This window comes from Varroa destructor, unplaced genomic scaffold (assembly GCF_002443255.2).
Source record: "Varroa destructor unplaced genomic scaffold, Vdes_3.0 BEIS01000001.1, whole genome shotgun sequence".
NCBI lineage: Eukaryota > Metazoa > Arthropoda > Arachnida > Mesostigmata > Varroidae > Varroa > Varroa destructor.
In genome coordinates this window covers 46,416,235-46,441,091 of record NW_019211454.1, presented here as the reverse complement: position 1 = coordinate 46,441,091, position 24,857 = coordinate 46,416,235, and the positions used below count along the sequence as shown (strand labels likewise).

General features: G+C 43.0%; 2 long non-coding RNA genes across 8 annotated transcripts in view; both read left to right on the top strand.

Moving 5' to 3' along the window:
- The first annotated feature begins 1,477 nt into the window (after positions 1–1,477).
- The window catches only part of LOC111255331 (uncharacterized), a 98,597-nt gene continuing 75,217 nt past the window's right edge, over positions 1,478–24,857 (top strand). Inside the window, exon 1 of one of the 7 annotated variants that reach the window (XR_015322087.1) lies at positions 1,478–2,641. This is a non-coding gene — a long non-coding RNA (uncharacterized LOC111255331). The remainder of the gene's footprint in view (positions 2,642–24,857) is intronic. The other 6 variants (XR_015322074.1, XR_015322069.1, XR_015322073.1 and 3 more) reach the window with 6 other exon arrangements.
- LOC147758719 (uncharacterized) lies at positions 7,542–23,155 on the top strand. Its single transcript, XR_015322089.1, has 3 exons — positions 7,542–12,236; positions 12,622–12,708; positions 13,448–23,155. It is a non-coding gene; the product is annotated as an uncharacterized LOC147758719 (long non-coding RNA).

The following is a 24,857-nucleotide window of genomic DNA, read 5'->3' as shown; positions in this document are numbered from 1 at the left end:
TGCTCGCGAAGTAACTACCGCTACCGCTGCAACCACTGCAAAGTTGAGAGAAGTTGCTTGAACCATTTATATTTAGTTATCATGCGGTCCTATTTCTTTACTTCATAACATACATAACCAAGTACAAGTCATAACAGTGAGCTGTTGTTTCAAGGTTATTTGATTCAGCATGTGGATCAATTGATCTAAACTGTATTTAGTATTTAAATCGTGCGCTAATTGACCATTTTATATTCGCCTAGTTACTGAAATGATTCACCAGGCCAATGGATTCGTGTTTTTAAGTTAAACTTCTGTTTAAAATAGCTTTCTAGCTTCATGTAGATTAAGCAGCTCGACAATGATCAAATCATCAAGATAACAGGGTGCTTACTAGGTGAAATTATTAGTTCATAGATTTTTTTTAGCGATGGTTAATTTATCTTTTAGATAGCCTATTAATTAGGACATACGCAGGGCGATTCAAAACGCTTCAAGTGCCCATCCAACCCATTCTGATCGATATCGAAGCCCCGATTATAGTTGAAATGGTGTAGAATAGGACCCGAAATTTCGATATGTGTCTTGCTTTCGATATGCGGCGGCCCTACAATGGACCCTGGTCTGCCATTAAGGCTCAGAAGGGAACAAATCAGGTGAGAGGTGGTAATTAATTTACTGTGTTGCCTGTCAGGATAATACTGCCCCAGATTTAAGTCGTAGACCAACACTATCAGAAGCACCTCTATTTCTCAGTGTAAGACCTGAGTTACGGTATAGAAGCACATTAATGTTAAAATATGTTTGTACCTTGGAAGATACAAACTGTAAAACGACGTAGAGTCATTCTGACTGTAACTAAACGCCTTCTAAATTTGTTTCTTATACGATAACGTTGCTGTGAACCATTTGGATTACATTTCTGTTTTGCCTCATTTTGTTCCCACTGCTAAGTAGGTCAGGTGGAAAGATTAGCAAAGTTTAAAATCCAAGCTGAGAGTCCACCGAGTCGTAAAGATTTGCTGTTCGCTGGCGGATCGCTACCGGTTGATTTTGTAACGAAGAGCAATGATACTTTCTGGATTTCTCGATAGAAATATCTAGGGAAAGGTGCTCGGGTCCTCAAACGACTAGGCCGTATTTCTCAATAATCATTGATATGACGGCTTTTTCTAGGATCAATTTCATCATAATCCGCCTGCGAACGTACACACTATGTGAGATGCAAAACAGTAAGTTCAACATGGTAACGGTTGATAGTGATGAAAACCGCTTGAACGCTAGCTGCTTAGAACAATATGCGATTCTCGAAAGTAAATCTAGAGGTGAAAATGCTTGGTAAAAACTGCTAAGCCGCTATATCTGTCCACTTGGCCTTTCTTAGAATATTTATAATCAATAGAAAAATTAAATACGTGTAAAAATATTCCGCTGTTTAAGCCGCTGAAAAACAGATGAGAAGGGACTTTTCGTGAGCAAACTTTTTGAAACCGCGAGCTGCCCAGCCATGATATTTATGCATACATATTGCCCTTTGGTAATTTAACCAAAATATGTGCCCTGCTCACCCATTTGTCGGATGCCGCCATCTTACTGTTCACACTGTGGACGAGCCTGTGTGTTTCTTTATGCGTGTGTTCAAACTCAGGGCAAATTTTTCCCCTTATGAAAGTCCGTCGACTCTCCACCTCCTTTGTCCGCTGTCTATCGTTGTCGGTTTACTTCAGCCAGTCAGTCGTCCGCTTGAACGGCTGTTGGTAGTTCTTGCAGGAGGTTGGCACCTTACTGGCTTAGTAACATAGACACGACGGCGACGGCCATCGCGCGCCCTGGCACACGCTAGAGGAAGCGGTCGCCTGTGCCACCAGCAACGCTTCTACTGCTGGCGTCAAGCTGAGAGTCTATCGGCTACAGCAGCAGCATAGACGAGTGGCTTTCCGGCCTATGCTTTGGCTTTGAGCGGCTGTAACGGCAGCGGTGGCGGCTTGAACCTGCTGAAATTATCATACTAATTGCGACTCGCAGCAAGTGGAGCGTGACTAAGCCACATTGTTTCCCTGCCATTCGTGTGAGCCGTGAGGATCTCCCAGCAGCTCTTGAAAGCTGCAGTGGAAGCTTTCGAGAGCAAGTTTTCGGTCCACCGACTTAACGAGTTATCTTTTCTCGGTGTATTTTTCTTCGCGAATTTTTTAGTTGCTCTGTTGTGTTACCACTATGGTACCCCGCTCTCTTTCTCAACACTTCGGCGCGCTTTTTCGTTCGTTATTTCGTGTGAAGCTCGGAATTTGTTCGTGGGCAGCAGCAGAAAGTCGAAGGTATTTTTAACGAATGAAAACTTGGGCAAAAAAAGACGATAGGATTACCGTTGCTTCCCATTCAAATTCACGGCTTAGCCCTAGAAAATATAACGATTAACCGAAACAGTGGTAGCCACGATTGCATTAGTACAATTGCTCATGGGCCGATCTAGGCCAGCTACTACACATTAATTGTGGATATATCAATAGAATATGTTTGAAGACCAAATGGCATAAAGTATTACACCATCTGTGCAAAACCGTGAACTTCAGATTTTGTTATTTACATTGTGCACCGAAGTATTCCAGTGTTATTGCATGGACAATGTTCATCTGTAATTAAGTATTTCAAGACACGGACATCGGTAAGGTCCACATATGCTCGTTTAGATTATCCAAAAATACAGATAATTTAAGCTGATCATAACTGTTCAAAATAGGTTTTGTCTTATGTCAAATTATATACCTGCCAGGTAGTTTTTATACCATTATGTGACGTATGAGTTTAATTTAAAGGTACATTAAAAGCGGTTGCCATTATAAAGATAACCGTACAAGAAGTTCCTGTCTCTGATATACCTTCGATATCTACGCAGAACTACGCAGAAATACGGGAACGAGAGAAATTATACAATCTCTAACTTCCTATAGCTGACTTCAAGAGAAGAGATTTTGATTACCATTATTTTCTGCGTTGTGCATTACGTTATATACAGAGCTACCATCTTCGGTAAATAATTGCGTGTCTCCTTAATGCGGTTAAGTAATTTTTTGCCTTGCATTTATATATAACTGTTTAGAACTGTGTTTACTCAATCGGCTTATATGTAGTACTCTATGTGGTTAGCAAATTTTACTTTAGCTAAATGAGCAGGTTCGGAGGTTGCACGTCAACGTGTTGATGCTATCAACGAATATAGTCAATTTCAATACCTTCTACAAGTCGACGTAAACTTTTTAGCAGTCTCTGACCATCTAATTTTTGCCATGCTGCTCGTTATCTAATTCTATGACTATCACTGTGTAAGATCGCACGAAATGAGTGTCTAGTCACAAAGGAGTACCCGCTGAAATTAGACGACCAACTTCAACTAATGACACCGCAAAGAGGCAATTCTGGTTGTGGTGGACAAAAACGGCTGTGGCCTTTAGATACTGCTACGCTGCTTAGGACTTGGCCGTGCAGGAGCTTTGAGTTAGTTGCGTTGGAATGCTCGATGTTGATCAGCAAAGGAACAGGCCCAAAAAAGAACTAATCAGGGGCAAGGCTGGCTATAGCGGTCAGAAGGAAAGGTAAGAAAGTGAGGGCTCTCGTTAGGCTGTGTTAACGCTCTCGCTAGCCCGAAGGCCCTAGTGGCTGGATTGCAAGCAGGTCGGACGCTAGTGACCAGAGTGGATTGAAAAGGCGATTATCCTTTTTTCTCTTATTATTGCTACGACTAGCACGGCTGCTGCTGCCGCAACGGCCGCTAATTGTTATCCCAGTCACCTAGCTACCCGTCCAGTCCGCAAATAGAGCACACAGCAAATAGCAGCACGAACCATGGAACACTGTTGGCTCCCAGTAAAAGAAGGGAACACTGAAGACACCAGACGGCTAGAAGGGTGTCAAAGTGATGGGTTTTTTTTTGTTCGGTCTTTTGCCCTCCTTTGAACAGGCGCATAACAAAGAACTGAAGGAAGATACACAAACTCGAGTAGGCAAGAGTGCAAAGGGCAAAAGCTATTTAGAAGAGAACGGGAGCCGTGGTAGCACAACGATATCCGATACAATCATGCGTGCTTAGGTATTTGCAGTTAATGCAGTAAACAGGAGAGTATTCGTTAAGGGTAAATTTAACTATGCAACAATTGGTGTAGTAGACGACATTTTGACTTTTATTTTGTTGCATACAAAATGTGTATGTTCCTAACAATCAAGCAAGTTTATATTTACAGGTTCCTAAGAATGCACAATTGAAATATGAAAAATACACAATAATGAAACGGGCTTTTAAATAAGGAGAAAGCAGAAAAACGGAAATTGTTTACCTCCTAACCGAAGGCTTACGTCTTATTTAGCTTCGCCCTACGCTCTGCTTAATTAACATTACCGATGTTTTTGTACCATTACAAATAAAAACGTGTATATATAACCCTAACTTCTATTAGTTTTTTGTGAACTGTTTACCTAACTTCTTGCTATTAGTTTCACGTTATTACTCTACAGACATTTAGTAAGTTAAGCTGAGAGTGACGTGAGACTGAACTTGTATCACGTACAAAAACTAAGCGTCAGATAGGTACCCGACGACGAGAAGAAATTGAAATGCCTGAAAGATGAGCAAAAGTTGTGAAGAAGTTTTCGTAGCAACGTAATAAGCCGCATTCTTTTTTCTTGGACAGCTTAGTAAGCGGTCGGCTATTACACGTCGTGCTTCATATCCGAGAACGTCATTGTTCATTATAACCGTACAACAAAATGATATTAACTCTTGTATTCGTAAATTTTCAGAAATTCAGGCTACGCCGACTAAGCACATAATGAATGCTTCTCCATATTGATTCAAAAAACTGAGGCCGCTGAGATGGAATACAGATTAGTTAGAGCTGGCTTGCTAGGAGCCATTTTGATTATACAACGATAAAGATTTTATAGTGTCCTCGTGGTATTAAACGTACTTGCGTGTACTTATTTATTTGACTGTCAGTACATTTTGAAGGTTTATTTCTGACTTCTTATTACTTAGGTGGTTATATTTTTATTTATTATTTCGAGTTATTGTACTAAGGTACGATACGTTACATTATTTCTTGTGATGCAGTCCTACATCAGTGAATTCGGACAATCTTGCAAACTGCAAAATGGACATCCTTTATACATGGATATACATAAGGGAAGTCTTGAAAATGCTAGTGTCCAATCATTCTCGGTAAGCAAGCTTGGCAATTTTTGGCAAACTTTTGCGCTAGAAGCCTCATTCCTGCGAAATTAAGGTTTTTCCGGATAATTTTGAAAAGTGCAAAATTTATTTCGATCTCTGTCGTGATGTTTCGACCTGATAGGAAGAGTCTACCCGGTAAACCTCATGCGTGGAAAGGTCGTTTTCATATGCGATGATATATAAACGAGTACTTCGAGGATTTAAATTGCACGCGCTAACAAATAGTGCTGTCGAGTTACGTGTATTTGTTCTATATCGCTTTCAATATGCTTGTACCATAAAGCGCCACGTAGTGGCGAGTCAATGTATTTAAAAAACTGAATTTGCCCTTCTTTTTTTAAACTACCCTGAATTGTATAAGCTTGATCTTTACCCACAACATTTGTTACTAGCTTGAATTAAGGTTTCAAGCTTTACATCTAGTACCATAGATATTATTGCAATGCGCGTCTACGTCCAAGCTCAAACCTTGATAAACTCACAAATAGGCTCTAGGTTCAGTATGCAAACCTCTTACCTCTGCACTATCACGGGAACTACCATAGCCTGTATATAGCTTGACATAGATCAATGCGTCTTGTGAATACAATTACTCACTAAGCAAAAATATATTTTTACATTGTGTAAACTATCTGCGGTAAGGCATAGGCCTACCGCCTAGGCACACGACAGTGTGCATACCATACCTTGGAACTAATGGGCTCACCTTAAAACATAAGCAAACACGTGCCGAGTATCAGTAGACGGTTGGCCGTCGGATCCGTAATTGTGTTACTAAAATATCGTAAATCAGTATTGCCCAGGGTGCTTCTCGAAGTAGGATCGAAAGTGTATCAAGGAAGCATCAACAGGAACTGTCCAGGTTCTTCTAGTAAATACCCTAGTACACTCTATTATTAACTGACCAATGGTAGAAATCACAATGTGCTGCTGCGGTCAATACTACAATTATGTTTAGATACTTCGAAAACCGACTAGTTGTTATAATAAATGACCCCAACTGGTCCTACAGTACAATTACAGAATGGCTGAATGTAAAATCTTGTAAAGCGAGCAAAATTTTCTTCATGATAGAGGCGAAACCTAGTCGCATTGCATTTATAAAGCTCCTATGCTTGCGGTAAAAAAGATATTGCCTCATTACCACACATTTAGAAGAATCGTCATATGTGCTTCTTATACTTCGGCGACCACTTATGGTAAAGTGTCACTCCCGTCGAGATGATTGCGCACTTTTCCCGCATTACGGATACATGTACGTTGACATCTCGTACGATATCATAAGCGAAACGAACAGTCAAGTCGCATATCTGGGAAAAGCTATATTATCGAGTATCCGAAACTCGTGGGCTTCCAAACTCAAAACGCAGCCGTTATATGGTCATTGGCTAGATAATATGTGCATTTAAATGTTGTCTAGAGTATACCCTATCAGAAACGCCTCCTCCCGAAGGTAGTTTTCGTTCTTAATGAGTAAGATACATCTGTAGTCGTTTGTAACTGGTATCTACCATTTGGCTTATTCTCACAATGGTGTTGTATTCACTGGGCATTTTTCCGTAATCTCCTTTTCGTAATTTTCCAAGGACGCATGGTTTCCGCTCATTCTGTGCCCCACGCTTACGCCAGTAGTCAAGCGTATTCAATGGCTAGCCGAGGTAAAAAGAGGGGACATGCCATCGGCAGCCGTCGCCTTAGCGGCAAAAAGAAGTATAAAAGAAAAAGACGACGAAAAAGGAAAAGAACTAGAAGAACGCTAGCAGCAACAGTTACGATGGAAGAAATAGCGAAGATATGTAGTAGAATGATGAAGCGAAAAATCGGATGAAGAAAAGGCACCCTGGAGTTTCATCAGGCAGTCTCCGTCTGCATCTTCTGTGGTGTCCGTTGTCCACCATTGACAATCGCTCATCGAAGACTGTACACGACATTTCGCGACAAGAACAAGCAACTCACGCAGGAGTTTGCTCCACCCGACTTTCTCTTTTTTTCTCACTCGAGAACGGCGCATGTCCGTCAGCTTTCCGCTGTCAGCCGTACGATGGTCGTGGTTTGAATGCGGCACCAGCTTCCGCTGCCGTTGGCGCCATCAAATTAAAGTATATACCTCCCATAGTAGCTTTCCTGAAGTTGTGTACGCTGTGATGTTATGTGGAACTCCACCCTCCAACAAAATTCCCTCTGGTATGCCCCATCTACCCCTTGCTCCAACAACCCGGCTGGTTGGTCCTCTGGTTTCTCGCGTGTCACAATATGTGGACTCGTGTGTCTGTGCGTGTGAGTAAAGTGAGAAGGGGTCTACAGATACGGAGGCTTGGTGGTCGGGCAACGACAGACTGAAAAGCCTCCGCGGGACTCCTTTTCTTGGCAAAATGGCGCATGGCAGTGGGATGGTCTGCGTGCTTTCTATCTCCCATACTGCGTTGTTGCGCTCTCGGCAGCACCAAACCGCTTCCTAGCTCTTTTTTCTCGACTTAGCTCTTGGCCCGCACAATGTGTGCTTCTGCCGCCACCCTTGCCGATACAGCTATTGCTGTTGTTGCCGCTACATTATGGGGCAATCAACAACCGATCCCCTGGGGCGCGGACCCAGAGTCCCGAAACGCTGCTTGCTTTCTGCCAGCCAACAACCAAACCCAGTGAGAATTCTTCCGCCACGCCATCTCCGATGGTCCTGGCTTGTTTCCACCGTACCCACTTCTATCACCGCTACCCCACTTTCTGCTATATCTTTTTCTCTTGCCGTTTATCTGACGTACTACTAGTTCTATGACTATTACTGCCACAACCACCATTACTATACTTCTATGCCACAGAGGTACTAGAAACCTCGTCGTTGAAAAAGACCGCGAACATTGAGATCCGCGCAGCCTTACACAAGGGCTTTCGTCTCGTCTCAAACACATAGACCGAGACACAAAGGAAAGCACGCCCACATTGCCCCTCAATGTTTGGAGATCTCACGTCACCACCTTTTGCCGTGGGCATCGAACAAGCAAAGAAAGTCTTATTTCAAATTCACTTCGACCAGCCAAGCAACCGCTGCCGCGGCTGACCACAACGCTCCCGGGAAGTTCAAACCGCAATTTAGCTGTGTCTTCGTTACTACTCCCGGGCTGCAGCAATGTATCCCTGACAATGCTGGCTTCCTCTTGGCCCTTTTCCTAGCGTAATTTAGCGGCCGATGAGTCTACTACCGTCAGCAGCAGCATCAACAACCGTTTCTTTAGAGGAAGCCAATTGCCCGTTCCAATAGAAACAGGTAGTTGAATGGCGTGCGATGTAGTGGCGGCGTGGTAACGAAGCGTTACGCAATTATACTGCCTCAATTATGTTGCCGACGCCACTATTGCGGCAGACACTGGACGCTGATCCAATCGGTAACTGGCCGAAATGACGCTGACTTTAAGAACGATGATGAAAAGCCTTTACTTATTTCCAAACGTAGGGTCAACGTCAGCTACTGTTGTCTCTGTTGACAGTCGACACATCGTTAAAACTCAGCAACGTACTACTATCCTGACTCTTGGCGGTCGTTAACCCCGTAAAGTTCGATGACAACCAACAGAATTTATTAGCGCTTGGCGTAAAAGTAGTTTTTGATTTTGCAGATTATAAAACGAAACCTATTGGGAAAAAATTGCCTTCGGGCTAAATTCGTTCACTTATTAAATAAGCAAACTTTACAATTCAGTTAGATTTAACTATTTTGCGGCTGGATCTTTCTTTTGATGGTGGTCGGCGAATTTCCGATAGAAATAAACCGCACTATTGGTGCCGTAAGCTCAATGACGTCTCTTTAAATTGCCGCCATTATTATTTTCGATTGGACAAATTACCTCTGATATTAATTATGGTTTCCTTATTGTTGTAATACTTCATGTTGTACTGAGTGCTTGAAAGTTCGTTGTGTCTTTCGACTAAAAGTTAGAAAAACTGCCAAAGATCATTGTCAGCACTAAGAAACCCATTCGAAGTTGTCAACCTAGGGTTTTGTTTGAGAAACAGCCTATCATGGCCCATGTTTGCCAGTCATCGTACCTTTACAGGAACTTCGAGTGGGTCATAAAGATATGCACGTTATTATTTTAAATTAATTAGAGTAGGGTGTATGTACGTTTGATTTTAAACGGCATATGGTTAAAACTTGCATAAAAGCATGTGCTAGGGCATGGCCAACAGATGAGATCTCTGTCCTTAGAACTGTGTGGCACTAGCGGATATCCTTATAGAAGATTCGAGCTAAATAAATTCTTGTATTTTCATTTGTCTTCTCCCGTTTCGAAACTAACTAACTAACTAACTAACTAGACATACTTTGTCTTTGGAAGCTCGAGGGTTGTTTTCTTATTTACACTTTATCTCCTGCTTGAATAGGGGTGGTTGGACGGTAGGTGAGCATTACTGAGCAGTGGATCCAACACAATGTTAATGGTTTTAAGACGTACCCTCTTTATTTTGTTTCTAATTGATTGCCATCAACGGCCTATTGGGAAAAGTGCATTTCATTTACACATGGCAATAGTTAATTCGCGGTCCATTACATTATATACTGACTAAATAGTTCGTCCTGTAAGAACAGATCGTCCAAAGTACATAACATCGTATTGCGCCGTCGTTTACCCGAAATTCCGTGAATGTATGGTGTGAATTTCACACATCTGAATATAGACTTAAATAGCACCTATCAACTATTTCTTCTGTGGTCGAATGAAGTGCTGATATTACCCGAGGTGCATCATAACCGATAACAAGCTTCATAGCCGATAGACAGAATCATACAGAATTGCCATACGAAAAAGCAAAGCAATAAACAAGGAACCAAAACGAGGATAATATCGCTATCGCAGAACTAGGTTCAGCCAAGCAAGGACCTTTCGAATTAGTGGACAATGCCGTAACAGTGCATTAGCCATCAAAAGAACAAACTATGTCTGCTGAAAATGTATGGAACAATTTCACAAACGGATATATGAACGTACACACATATATATACGTGGCATATATAAGGCTATACGTCAATGAATATTTATTGCATTCTTTATGGTGTGGATCTGTGTTTATGACTCGGATGAACCATGTAGGCAAGCGAGTCCACCGAACGGTGCCTGCCTAGTTCTGAGCAGCGGTTGCCGTTCTTCGAGAAGGTCGCTTTACCGTCTATATGTAGCAGATAGTATCCGGCAGGGTTTTCTAAGGCATTTTAGTCAAGAACGGTCGGATGGCCCTTCCGACGATGTTCCCGTTTTCCTGCCCGATCAAGCTCAGTGTGCTACTTTCTCTCTTCTGCGGCTGTTTCAGGCTCTTTCGGAGACTTTTTTTTCCAAGCTGCTGGTAGTGCTTCCTCCACTACAACGGCCTTCGACCGTAAAATCGTTTTCTGGTGTGAGCATAACGCGAAAGAAAGCCGGGGAACGAAAAATAGCAAGTGCGCTAAAGGCGGTGTAGGCGTGAACTGAGAGGGCTGAGAAGGTAGTGGTGGCAGTATGGCTAGCGGATCGACGAGGAGCTGTTGTGGCCGGACATGCCTGGCTGTGGCTGCGTGGAAAATGGAGCCGCCCGCCAAACGGTAGTGGGTACTATGAAAAGCCTACCTACTCCTAAACTGTTCTGTGCCTCAGTCAGCCATTTCCCTCTTCGGCACCCCATGCTCCCGGACACATTGGCTTATATACGCACAAGCGCATTCAGACGTTGAAACACGTTGCCAGTCATCATTGACGTCTCTGGTGCTCGTCTGTATTCCGCGTAGCTCCGTGTCGGTTTGCTGCGCTTACCAGGCTACGCACGCTTCTTCCCCCCCCATTTCCCCCCCCCCCCCCTTCATCGGGAAACTAATGTAAGTTCGCTTAACTGCAATCCCCACTCGAATCCTTTCTACGAGACCACGCTTATAGGTCCAAGCTTCTACTGCCTTTCGCAACATTTCGTTTTGGTTTGACCGGCAGCTCCCCCGCTTGGCCGTATACACTTCGTATATATGTAGTCAGTCAGCATACAATAAAAGAAAACGCGAGCACAGCCACCGGCGACTCCGCTTGATCGCTGCAGCTGATACCAACAACGCCAGCTTATGTCTCAGGCTTTCAGCGACCTGCAATCGGCCGCTGGTGAGGCTGCTTCGCCTGTGAGTCGGCTTATCGCGATCGAGCACTCCACTGTTATGTTAGAAGTAGGAGCTGGTTTCGGCCACTGGTGGTGTTGTTGTGTGCTTATATATCTGTATATCTAGTATGAGCATCATCGTTACTAAACCCTCTCTATCAATGACTGCAAATTGTCGCTCGCTATCTCGTTTACCATCGGGTCTTGCGCGGCTGGTCCGCTCCGTGCTACTCTATAGTTGGAAGTAATGGTAGCAGTAGTCGATGTGGCGGTATCTGCTTCCCTTTGGCATTTCCGGCACGAACTCCTTCACGATCTTTGCGTGGCGGCCATCGCCACCACTGCTTTTTGCGCTGCCTGTAGCCTTCTGCTTCTAACAGACGTAGTTTTTCCCTGTCTCCATCTTTTGCTAGAAGTAAGGCCCCATGCAGACAACGCCGTAAGTCTCCGTCGTCGTCGTCGTCGTTTCCTTTGCCGTTCACCTTTTCCCATTTAAAGGTGGTCGTTAACGCTCGCGCCATGCGCTCATATGCTGTGAATAGATTGCACATGGTTTGGAAAGTATACTTCTCCATAAGAAATAACACATTAGGCGTCTTAATAGGTCAATATCTAGACATTTATATCATGCAGTCATCGTGTGCTAGAGGGGATTTGACGTGATATGGTTGTGCGGGCCCCCAAGTGGGCTACAATGTAAGAAACGTTGCTCTGACTGACCTTATATAGGCCGCACATAATATTTGCAAATTCTAATGTGTTCCCGTGACCCTAAACTATCGCGATTGTAAAAATTATTGCCCAGACTAACTCAACCATCGTAATATTAATAACAACGACACGTACACTTTCGTTTCGGTTAGACTGAAAAGTAACTGACAGATATATTCTACTTATTTCCTGCCTGGTAGATGGACTACCTGTGTATCAGGTATTTATCTAATGTTTTCTAAATTAACGTTAGCCATTTTCTAAATTGGGGATCTTGAGGGTAGGTTGTACAATTGATGCGTACGACTGGTGATTCGTAATTTACAAGTCGAACATGGTAGAGATTAAAAAAATACTAGAGTATTTCATTCTCATAATAATAATAATAGTTGCGCAGTTTTCTTGTCGCCCGGTTTAGGGATAAGAGATTTTTGTGGTACAGCCAGATTACGATGATTCCCTATCCAGCAGAGTTTGTTGAGCAAAGGAGGCAATTTGTGCCTCAAAACATGTGCCACGCTACGTTTAACGTATAGATAGAAAATCCATTATTAAGCTTTTTACGTATGCCAATAACGTATACATGTTTTTATTTCGTTATAAAGCTCGGCATCAACTTTTGCGGCAGGCTCTCTGTTACTCTAGTTGTCCAGGATCCTTTTAGCGTACAGCCAAAAGTGGGAAATAAGAAAGTAAGTCATTCATATTTAAATAACTAAATTACTTAAAAATAAGTTCGACAGTTGCCGAAGGATTGCTTCCTCATGTGGCCTAATTGCGGCAATATATCAGTATAGCTAAGCGTGAGTGTTCATCGTGGTGTTTCACTTACTAATTATTATTAATAGTCAGCGTTTTACCGCCTCTCATTTATCGTGCTAACTCTTTCCTTTAAGCCCTATAGTAAGCGTGTGTATACGATTTTCCGTATTTAACCTTCATTGTTTCCCGTGTCTAATCTTTTAGCACTTACATTTACCGCTGTCTCTTCAAAAGAGATTATCTCTCCGCCTTCAGACCCTCGTATTCGGAACGCCACATTTGTGTGTAAAATCATTGATCTTCATTTTGGATTTCATAGGCAGCATAATCTGTCTTTGTGAGTGTGTCTATATTTGTACTTGCTGCGTGCAAGCGTGTATGTGCACTCAATATATGTAGATTCAGCAGCTATCCATGACGTATGTTAGTACAAAACATTCACCCGGAACGTCTTCGCAGTGAACTTAGCTTGGGCGTCGTCTCTTTCAGAGTAATTCCTTTCTCCTTCCAACACGGAAAGTCGCTTTCTGCCATGGGCTGGAGAGATAATTACTGTCGGTAACCAGAAAGAACTTATCGAGCTGCACACAACATGTACATGCACAGTATAATTAACTACGATCTTTCTCTCTCTTTCATGCTTTCCACCTATCTCTTCCCTTTCCACAGTGCCCTTTCGTTGCTCTATTCTTTGCCCTCGCCCTCTCTCTCTCTGTCTATCACACTCTCTGTCTCCTTCAGATCAGCGAATTTTAGGGGCCGTCCGGCGTCCAGTATTGCCCTACCGATACGGCTGTAGAAGTAGCCACGACCACTGTCCCCGATTCTGCTACCGTATGCGCCATTGAAAGTGCAGACGGGCGAGAAAAGGCAGCCAGGACAATAGCGAAGGTCGTACACTGATAGATGTATGAACGTACGTGCAATTTGAGCAAAAGTCATCTCTGATCGATTTGAATGACGACGATAACGACTTGCAAAATCTCCTCTCTGCCGGCTTTATGCACGATAGCTGGTGACCTCTTAGCGTAAGAGAAACGATCGGGTAATTATGAAATGGTATGAAACTCATTCGTAGTAACTAAGAAAATCTGAGGCAATTTGCTTCTCTAGAATCTTCGAAGTAAAGTTATAGGGGTGAAGAGAAAAGATGCCAGTTGGTCGTTGCGTGTGGTCTTTGATAAACGGTTCGGTACGTGCAGTGAACTGAGCGCCCAGCGTTTGTGGACGACTAGCTCAATATAGAATGAACTGCAGTTGCTCAATGTTTGGCCAAGTCAGTTACGTTTGGTTTCGTCCTTACTTGTTGGCTACGGGACTTTGTCCATCAAAGTCGTGCTTAATGATATGTAAGAACGAAGCACAAAAGGATTGTTGAAGTACAACGGTGTAATCGACCCCTGCCACGCGTCACCCTTGGACCTGTTCTTGCTTGATATGATACTGATACAAACGATAATACCCTGAACAAGTACTAACCCAAATCAATTAGCCGAATATTGAAATAGGCTTGTGCTACATACTTAGGGCAATGAAATGAAATCGAGCTAAGCCTTATATTGTGCATGCTTTTAGTAATCTAATGCAAAACATCATTATTTATTTTTACAGGCTGCAGCAAAGCGGCATACATTTTTCAAGTTTAAATTTCTTCTTCTTGCTGCACTTATGTATTATTATTGACTGAAAAAAATGTTGCGCTATATTAGCGAGACGTCGTTAAAGTACCACGTTCTCTCAATCGTCACCGCATGCACCGAGGGCGAAAAGAGCCTAGCGACTGAAAACTCGCGATTTATTTTCATTTCCCCTTACCTCGAGCGAATATCAGAAGCGTGTGCCCTTTATGACCCCTAGACATTACTTAAAACATGGTGATTTCCCCATGATTCTCACGTGATCTGTCTGCGTATCTAGCATGACATCGGCTTGTACGTGAAAAACGGAATAACTCTCATTCCACATATCCCACTGCCAAATCCGAGCAGTTAATAGAAATAGTCGCTTGTGAGATCTAGTTGCAAGATATGAGTGCGACGTGGGTGTCCGCGTACCTCTACAGCACCGATGGCTTTTACGAGAATCACTGGGATATAAATTTTCAGCGGTGATTGCTCGAGAGAGCTTCCGTTCGCAAGGTTCATCGCTCTCCCACCTATGCACTTGCTATCGGCTTCGTCCCATTTCACCCGCTAGTTAATGGTATCCTACGGGCTCGTTCGCTGGGGGGGCGGGGTTGAGAAGGAAAATCAAGAAGGAATTGAAGGGATCGGAAGAGACTGAGGAAGAACTAAATAGTGAAAAGAGATAGAGGACGCCCGGTATTTTGGCGATGCAGTGCGATCTGCTCGCTGCAGGGTTTGGTCGGCCGTAAAGCTGAAATGATCTGCAAATGTGACGCTGGCATCCATGGAGACGAAACAGCGTCACGGAGGGCGCTTGACCAAGAGGTCGAGTTTAGACCACCCATTGAGGACGGGACCGTCTTGTGCGACGTCGGCTTTGCCGTTGACTTCATGTTAGGTGGTTTGGCGCCTCAGCAAGGAATTGAACTGGTGCGACGACGTTGCAAGCCAGATCGCTAGTTACCGCTAGACAGACACAGCTAGGGCGCTCGTAAATCGACCCCCAGCGATTTTCCAAGTCGAAGTATCCACAATCCCGGCTGGGGCGCTGTGCGATCAGAGCTGTTGGGTAAACCTCTTCAGGAAAGTAAAAGTAGCAGCATCTGTTCTAAGCAACCGCATAAACAGACAACGGCATGGCGTCAGAGGAGACCGGACGACAATCTAGGAGAAACAGATACAACAAAAAGGTCTTGATGAGCAAAACTTTGCACCAATTGTCGTGCAACAATACTCCCATAGGTGTCAGTTGTTTGGACACGAGATCAATGCGGTATACCAGGACATGTTGCAAGCTGCTGTTTAGAAATAGCTATAGAAAAACTTGTAATAGACAAAGAACGTAAAAACACATTTAACTAACAACTCGAAAAAAAACTTGTGAATGGCTAGAGTTTTACAAACTAGTTTAAAATTATTGCTTTCATTTTATCTCGTAGCTTGGAATAATTGTTTATTAATGCCAACACTCTTTCCGACGATGTTGATCTTTTTAACCTATGTCATTAGATTCATGCATGGTAAAAATTATGAAACGTATGTAGCTACTCAAGTGATTAAATTGCAGTGGTTTCTAACTATATATATTGTATATAACTTGTGCATTTTGAAGTGCAACCTGAAAATATATATCTTAGAGTTGCACAAGTAAATCATCCTAATTTTGCAATACAATTGAGATGACTCCGTCCAGCTTTGTCCAGCTATCCGTATCGATAGCTTATGGCCATTTTGAAATTTCCCATCGTATGGTATCCTGCGTCAAAAGTAAAGTTTTGAAGAGTGTGCATCTTTGGAAAAGGGGGGTCCTGGAGGGATTTACGCTTTCACATCTCAGCTGGTTTCTAGACTCTCCCTTTTACACCCGGTTCAATCGGCAGTTTGGTAAGCGAAAAAGAAAGTCCCTGAAATCACCAGAGCGAGACCAAGGTCGTCGCCGACTGCACGAGCGAGTCGATGGAATGTTATAAAAATTAAAATTATTTATTCAACCTAATTGATAGGGAAGGTTTGTCATTTATTGGCTGAAGGGGGTAGAGTTTGATTTGATAGGCATAGACGGACAAGACGAGGGTCATTTATGGACCGGGATGGCTTGTTTGTTGGTTTTCGTGTATGTTGGATGAATAAATACTTGGTATACGAGGGCTAAGGATTTTCGTTGTGCTTTCGGATATTGGTTTTTATTAAATCCAAACTGTAATCGGCGGCCGTGCTGTGAGGTGGGATGGGTGAAGCTGTGTGACGAATTAAGCTTTTCTGAATCCTGCCCAAGCTGTATTTCTAAGACTTTTTGAAGATGCCGGACCATTGACGATGGCTAGGTAGAAAATGAATTTTCACCGGCAAACATCGATAGGGTAAAGGGTGCACAGAAAATAAAATTGAGATGAACGCGACTCCAATACTAACTACAAGTTGGCTGGCCGGCTAGCAGGGCGCTTGATTACTACGAATCCTAAACTGCAGTCTTTGATATCAATCCTTTCATCGGAAAGCAGGTCATTAAGATAGGAAATGTGAGTAGTTCAATCAAAAAATACCGTTCTATTTGCAAAGTAGTTCGACATTTTTTCATAAAGTAATGATATAGTGTGACATATAGATAAGTAAGTTCGGCCTACAGAAAATATCGTGCGCATATTGCATGTATTAACCGTTTGAAAACCGAACGTCAGAAGAAGTAAACTACAGAACTACTGCAGAAGTTAAATTACATACAGATCTAATTTCGTTAGACCTTAGAACAAGTTATCTAGAATACTAGTATTCTCTAGATAGGAAGAGTTAAATAGACATGCTGTTGTTGCCTTCAACAACTTAACATGATGACCAGTGACGAAACTAAATACACATTATAAAGACGTTATATCAGAGGTAAACCGCGTTAACAGTCAAACTACAAAAACTTATTATCCTTCACCTGCAGGGATGGTGCTAATCAAATCCTAATAAAACATAAAAACGATGCAAATACGACGATCACTTTAGCAAATTACTGTTGTGTAGAGGTTCCTTCCTCTTAGAAAGTATCTTTAACATAAAATCAACGCTGGATCTACTAATCGCTCTTTTATATGAACGCGATAAAGTTTGCATGAAGTACCCTGAACATCATTCTGTCTTAGATTTTTTATTTTAAGCATTAACTTCATCAACATCAAAATCTTTTCACATCCGCCCTTATGTCGACTGAGTAAACCCGACACGTTTATCCAATATCGGCCCGAATTAAAGCAACCCTTATATAAAAATGATTACGACGGCAGAGCTATTTAAGATATTGGAGGGTTGTACAACACCACATTCTACAACAATCGTCCAGCTACCCAGTAAGGTAGCTGAGCGTCAAGGTCGGTTCTTATTTCTGCCGTGTTTTCTGCCTGATGCTATAAATGACTTCTATTGCTATAAAATGCTATAAATAAACCTTGCCTAGTGTCTCTTGTTAATTGTCCCTATCCATCCGTGGAACTTGTTGTTAATGGATTGGTTGGCACAGAAGTAGCTCTGGAAAAATCGGCCGCGGATCGGATGGCCCGATGCCGAACAGATAATGAAAGAGCAGAACATTGGAGAACGTGTGTCGAACAATGCCTCTGTAGTATTATGCAGTAATGGCCGCAATTTCCCTTGGTCGTATAGCTAGCTTGGCACCGTGCAACCGACTAACACATAGAAAGATCCACGGAGCCTTTGACCACGCGAATTTGAAGTGAGTGGGAGGGCATCGAAAAGGAGAAAGAAGTTTAAAGGATTAGGAGTTCGCGTCTTGTCAGAGTGAAACGAACGCGTAGAGAGCACCAGCCTTTCTTGCCACCACTAATAGGGCGACGAAACAAGGAGCAAACTGGTATGCGCAATGCGGCCAAAGGAGACGGCCGGTCGAGAAAGGCGCTGACGGTTTGTGATGTCGAGTTGTGTACGTTGTATAAAAAGGTCAGCAGGGAACGGCTGAACTCACTTGAATGTACGGTGTCGTGCAATACAGTGGGTAGTGTACTGTTGGCTACAATTCAGTGCAGCACCCCCAATCTTCGAGAAAGCGAAAATCGGATGGCTAGCGCCGGCCGGAGCTGCCGACCTGGAGTGGGTTGGGTCGGCGTATAAGACTAAATACGAAGGAAAATGGAGGAGAATGGAAAGATTGTAGTAGCTAGCAAGCAAGGGTGCAATTTAAATTCCTCAAGCAGGCGTGATTGATGGTTTTCATTAGGTGCCGCATGTCTGTTCCCCCGCAGGTTGCCATCGCCACGTCCCTGGCCGTGCCAGGCCAGAGCCAAAGCCGAACATACGACTCCCACCACCACTTTTACTACTGCTAGCGCCATTGCCACGATTCTGCTGCTGATGCTTATGCTGTCAGTGCAAGTGTCCTCGACTGCCACCGTTGTCCTTGCTACTGTGGCTGCAGCCGCCTCCGGCTCTGCGGCTCCCTAGCTGGGACTCGTTTGTCCTCTAGTTCGTCCGACGACCGCTCTCTGCTCCATCTCTTTCTAGCAAAACCTCCCTTTCGTCCTCTACCCTCAATCCACTACCCGTAGGCTCGCGAACTGCCGTCGCGTATTGCCTTGCTACATACTTGCTATAACCTGCGCCTTCGCTCCTACTCTTTTTTCCGTATTGTGTTCTGCCCTCTATCTTCCATCATTCTCTTGACCAATCAAGGATCACCGCCAGCCTAACCGATGTTTCGTTTTATCTCATCTAGCCACCGCCACCGCCACCCCTGCCCCAAGACAAGACGAGCCGACCCAATGCACAAGGAAAGAAATGAGAGGGACTGAGCTCGGTTGTGTAAAGGGAGAGCAAGGCGAGACATGCCATGTATCTCTATCTGAATCTTTCAGCTCTGTGGAATTTGGAGGCGCCTGTGGGCTGTGTGCGAGGGCATATGTAGATCTATCTGCTTGAGCATAGTAGATATGCAGAAATTCGCACCGCCAACTGGTAGCCTAGCAAAGACGACGAAGTTTGTCGTACTAAACGACGTTGAAGTAGATTTAGTTGGACCAGCAGCCAGAATGAAATGTGTCCGGCGCTTATTTGCTAATCCATCGTCATCGGTGGAAGCAGAGGACGACTTGCGTTGTATCCTCCCCATTCTTAGTGGCGTTTCCGCTGGCTAGGAAGAAAACCAAATGGCTGGTCTATACACCTACATCAAAAAAAAAACCTAATAGAAAACAAGAAGCGGTAAATGCTGCTGGCATCGCTTGAGGTTTTGATAGAACAAGTATCATCAACACCATGTACTGTTGAAGTCGTTTATGTTGGCGTGGTTTTTTGGTCCAAAATGTGACTGATACGTTTCCGATTCTAATCGGTAATTGCCCAAACGGTATCCTTAACAGTGACTGAAGTGCGCAGCTACTTGCTGGATGAGGAAATATCGGATAGTGCACTCTGTTAGTTTATAGTGTTCCGAAGTCACTTACTTTCGAGACTAAGACAAGCGGTAAAAATCGCCGAACCTAGTCACTCTCGTACTATACGAATGGATAACTTCTGTATTACCTCTTCCTCGTTGGATCTATTTTGATCTAGCGATATGCCCGCGGATGATAGCAACATGATTCTGCAATATAGATGCGCGGAAGATGACGACGCACTTAACAACATGACTAGCTTGCTAGAGGACCCGTAGCCAGGCCAAACTCGAATGCTGCTTGTCTGTCTGCAGTGGTTCATCCTGGCGACGCGGAGTTCCTAGTCCCCCTTGGGTCCATCAGTGACAGCGTATCAAGCAGTGGCTTGCGACAACATGCCCTCACCCTAGCCATCCTGCGAACGTTGCTTCTGCCACACTCAGAGAAAGGCCAACGGCACCACTATGGCATAGCAACCGCATACTGCTTACTCGTCCCGTCTGTGTATCTCCGTTCTACTCCGACTGCAGCTGTTACTATTTCTACCATTGCCGTTACTCCTCGGTCCGGAAGGATCGAGACGATGGGATGAAGCGAACGGTAGGCGTATGGGGGCATTTGGAATCTGTGACTTCTATTCGACCCCCTGCCATTCCACTTACTCAATACTATCCTTGTCCTCCATCCGCCTATAACATCTTCTGTTTCCGTTGTCCTGAATCTACTGCTATCTTTGCGTGTGCTAATACATACGGTAGCATGGCCTAACGTAGCTTGCCTTAGTATGGCCTTCCAAGACCAACTATTACTCCACAACTCCATGACGACCGGGGAACGATAACGACGACGACGATGTCTCATGTTCCGACCTGTGGGCGCTGCTATTCCCGAAATGCGGCTGTTTCGCTATCCCATGTTTCCAATGACGAGGCTTGTATGAGCGTTCTATTGCTACCTGGCATTACGCATGGTGGCTGGATGTGGCATGCTGCTGCTTAAAGCCCGTGAGCGCTGTGCTTTCTATGTTAGAGTGGAAGCAAAATTCTGTTTTTGCTTGGTCCCGTTTCACATGATACGAATGGAATCGCTATTGCATCTATGTGGGGTAGCGATAGAACGCCTTGTCGCTAGTTAAGTCCTGTTCTCCAGAATTTGCCCGCCTCTGTTCCTGAGCCGTTGTCGACGTAATTCGATCCGTCTGCTTAGGATGTATTTCGTTTTCCTGGTGGCATAAAGAGCGGACATGATAAAGCGACTGACAAAGAGAATCGTTCCGTTTCTAGAGATGCCCCTCCGTCCTCTCCTCTTTTTGGGTTCTGTTTGAACCATCTCGATCCTCTTATATTTCTTATTTGCAGCCATTCGTAATGGGTTATTTAATAACTCCGTCAATAAAGTAGAATCGTGGCGTCGACAACCAATCATTGTTATAGCACCCAAATCTCTATTTGATCATGCGAATATACGAACAATGTGTCGTTGTTGCACAGGCTAGTTAAACTGTAAAACGGATGACTTGTAACTACCTATAGGTATCGTGAATGCATAATAGCGTCCCAGCCTATAGCGTAATAATACAGCACAAGATAAGTAAGCCTTAAACATGGCCGTAGCGTTAAATCTAACGTTTGACCTTAATCTAAACCTTTTTCCGCATTTTACTGCCAAAGGTTGGATCGATAAGGGGTGAAGATTACACTTGAGCGCAATACTGCATTTATTATTTTCGTTGTCATCGAACAATGTTTTGTGCTGTCGTAGCTGCCTTTATTGTTAGTATTAGATATTTCTTTCGCCATATAAGCTGTAAAAACAGCCATATTATTTAATGCAATATACTCACTAGCAAGGCTTGTAACGCCCTAACCTAGACATGTGGAAGGCATTTAAGGTACATATGTTATTTCGTGTTAACTAATTGCCAATATATTGGAGTCGATGTTGAAACTCTTCGCAGATGAATTTCGATCCTATAAGTTAATATGAGCAAAAAAAAAGAGCTGCGCTAAGCATCGTGTATGGGGGCTCATGCAAATTGGAGGTGTAGCCTCAAATAAGCAGTAAATGACCGTTGTTTAAAACCTAATAATTCGTTGTTTAATTTATGATGTGAGAAGGCCGTTTCTTAAAGGAATCAACTGCTCAGCCGCTGTATGTTTGTGCAGCCGTGTAGGGCTATCTGGAAAGCCTAGTTACATCCAAACGAGCTGCAGATGCCTTATGATAACGTACAATACTTACTAGTTCCAGAATCCTTTACGAACCCAAGAAAATAATATTATATTTTACGGTATCGAAGCTTTACGTGGTAACACTTAATGGAGTATACTCTACAAAATTATACAAAATGAATATTAATTAATTTGTTCGACGAATTATATGTATTAGAGAAAACACCTCGATCGCAGATTTTTCAGGGATTTGTTTACGGATTGCATATATAACAGGATTTTGGGAAAGCAAGTGTGGGCCATGGCGGTCCCAGGCGAGATGGAAAGTTGTGATGGCCCATAAACTGCATGCGACGGTGAAGTGACAATCCAAATCCTTTCAGTACGCGCGTCTGATAGTTTTAACCAGAGGCTCCGCGAGTTCAGCTCATGTAGTTGTCGCTGCATCCTTAGACGCCATATACATAGCACTCCTTACCGTAGAAATCCGCTCTCTGTTTGGTGGTCATCTCTGTTCACAATTTATATTTTCACTTAAACAACTGTAGTTTTTCTCGACGGTTCAAAGAGCCACTGTGAAGTCAATGATTAACTGCCTTCTCCCAAGAACTGCTTTTTCTTGTCTCTGCCATTGAGTTGTCGTAGCCTACGAACAATAGACAAGTGAGATACACCGAAAAAATATAGTACTATCTATCTGTTTCATGTCTACGGGAGCTTAAGCAGATATTTGGATCATCAGTCCTGTTGCGTTGAATTCACGCAAGCATATGTCACCCCTTATTTTGACTATGCAATAATTTCGCGGGATAAAATTCGGAAAAATCGTTGTGCTGTCCATAAAAAACAAAGAACAATTCTCTCGCGGTGTAAGAAGTACTTACAAAAATTTCAAGATGCTGTACGTTAAAGTACAAAACTAACTAGCAGTTAGCCAAATTTTTAGCCGAAAAAGAAAAAAATTATATTGATTTTCCTGTCACTTTAAAATGCAAGTTGTCCTGCCAATGATTTTATGCAATTTCTACATTAATGTTACCTGAATACATCTCGAAGTCTTCGTTACATTTGAAAACCGCACTAAAGACTAAAAAGTGTCACCTTTTTTATAATAGCCTATCTAGTCACATAGAACAATGCGGCGTATTTGTCGTGCGCACAGAACCAATAGCTATACATCGAAGAGGGGAATAATATACGATTAACGAACTATTGAAGATGGAAGGAGAACGATGAACTGATCTGTTTGCCATAAAAACCATGTGTGGCTAGCTGGGTGACTTCGAATCCACTCTTGCGGCCGCAAATTATCTTCTTGACTTCTGCAGAACTAAAATGGCGCAAGGAAACTTATGCAGACACGGCGCTATTGTCTGTGACGCTTAGTTATTCTGAAATTGCTCAACGTATTGGCGCGGTGTAGGCTCCCTTCTCAAAATTAGTGGGTAAAAAGAACCAAATGGAAATAACACTGATTTGGACAAAACTATATTTGCCGTTGTAGGGCTGGGCCATAAATTATTTTTTTGTGTTTGTCGTACCCCATCCCGCACATGCACTTGAGCTACGATGCACTCAATTGAAAGACCTCCTTGCCCAGCTTTCCAGAATCGAAACTTTATTGTTCGTTGTAATAAGCCGGTGTTACTGAGAAGGGCAACTATATTGTTATGTAGTGTTATCCTTGGTAATTTAAGGCCATATTTTTTTTTACTAAACAACTAGTGATTTATTCACATAACAATAACAACATACATGAACCTATATACCCATGCAAAGATGTTATCCGCTAATAAATAGTTGCTATAACAATTATTACAGTTTGTGGGAAAATGACCTGATTAAGATACTTCACTAACGATTTCCGCTGTCGGAAACACACGAAGGGTTCCTGTGCTGTACACGAAGCTGTGATGTGGACAGGAAGCACCCTTAAGTGTGTCTTAGGGCTTTGTTTTATCAGACGCTTTTTGTGTTCGTCCCAAACAATGATCCTGCTATGCGCATGCTGTAAGGACACTATTCTGAGGTTATTTTCGTCATGAAGTAATAGGTAGGCCAGTTTATTAAGTTAGTAGTTTCCAGGCAGTTAAAGGTTCCTTCTATCGGCATCAAATACTGCAGAGACCATCTAGGACTCTGACGGCAGCAGGATTCTGTAGTCCAAACGAGTCTACTTCATTACTACATTTACCCTTAACATAATAATATAGCTAGTATAAAGTTCCTTCCAAACGCAACGAGCCACAAACTAGAAACTAAGACGTATTAAGGGTTGCCCATATGTTTACTATTGAGATGTTAGGGAGTGGGGAGCTTGGAGATGATGGGCTCTCACGAAATGTCTTGCTTAAAGAGCAAGCTATTGAACTTGGTTACGCAAACAATATGTTTAAGCATATTTCATCTAATAGGTTGAATTTATTCTGTATAGATTAACGGACTACAGACATTGTAGACAAAGTCATTTAGGGTGTGGATTGACGGGATGCAACTTGCCACTTTTAGATCAAATGAAATCTAAACATAGAGACTGCCATAGAGAAGCAAAGGGGTAACCCTATTAGGCAGGATCCCTATTCAGAATCATACATCCATACGATAGGTCTGCATCTAAATGCCATCAATACAATGCTGATTTTACTTTCTGAATATTCCAATTAAATAGGATCCAAAATGTACATCTCAACGGTGTGATCTCATGTTGAAGTTATTGTTTGTAACTCATCATCCCTAACTTTAGTATACAATGTTTAGTTGAGAAAAAGTAACTGCAGTTAGCGCTTCACAGTGCCGTTGTTGGAATTAGAAGTACCATCTGCTTTCGATTAGTTTGGCCGCCAGAAATTAGAGCTAATCCAGTTTTTCATGGGTTAAATTTCATTAGTCGCTGAACTCTATATATTTTTATTGA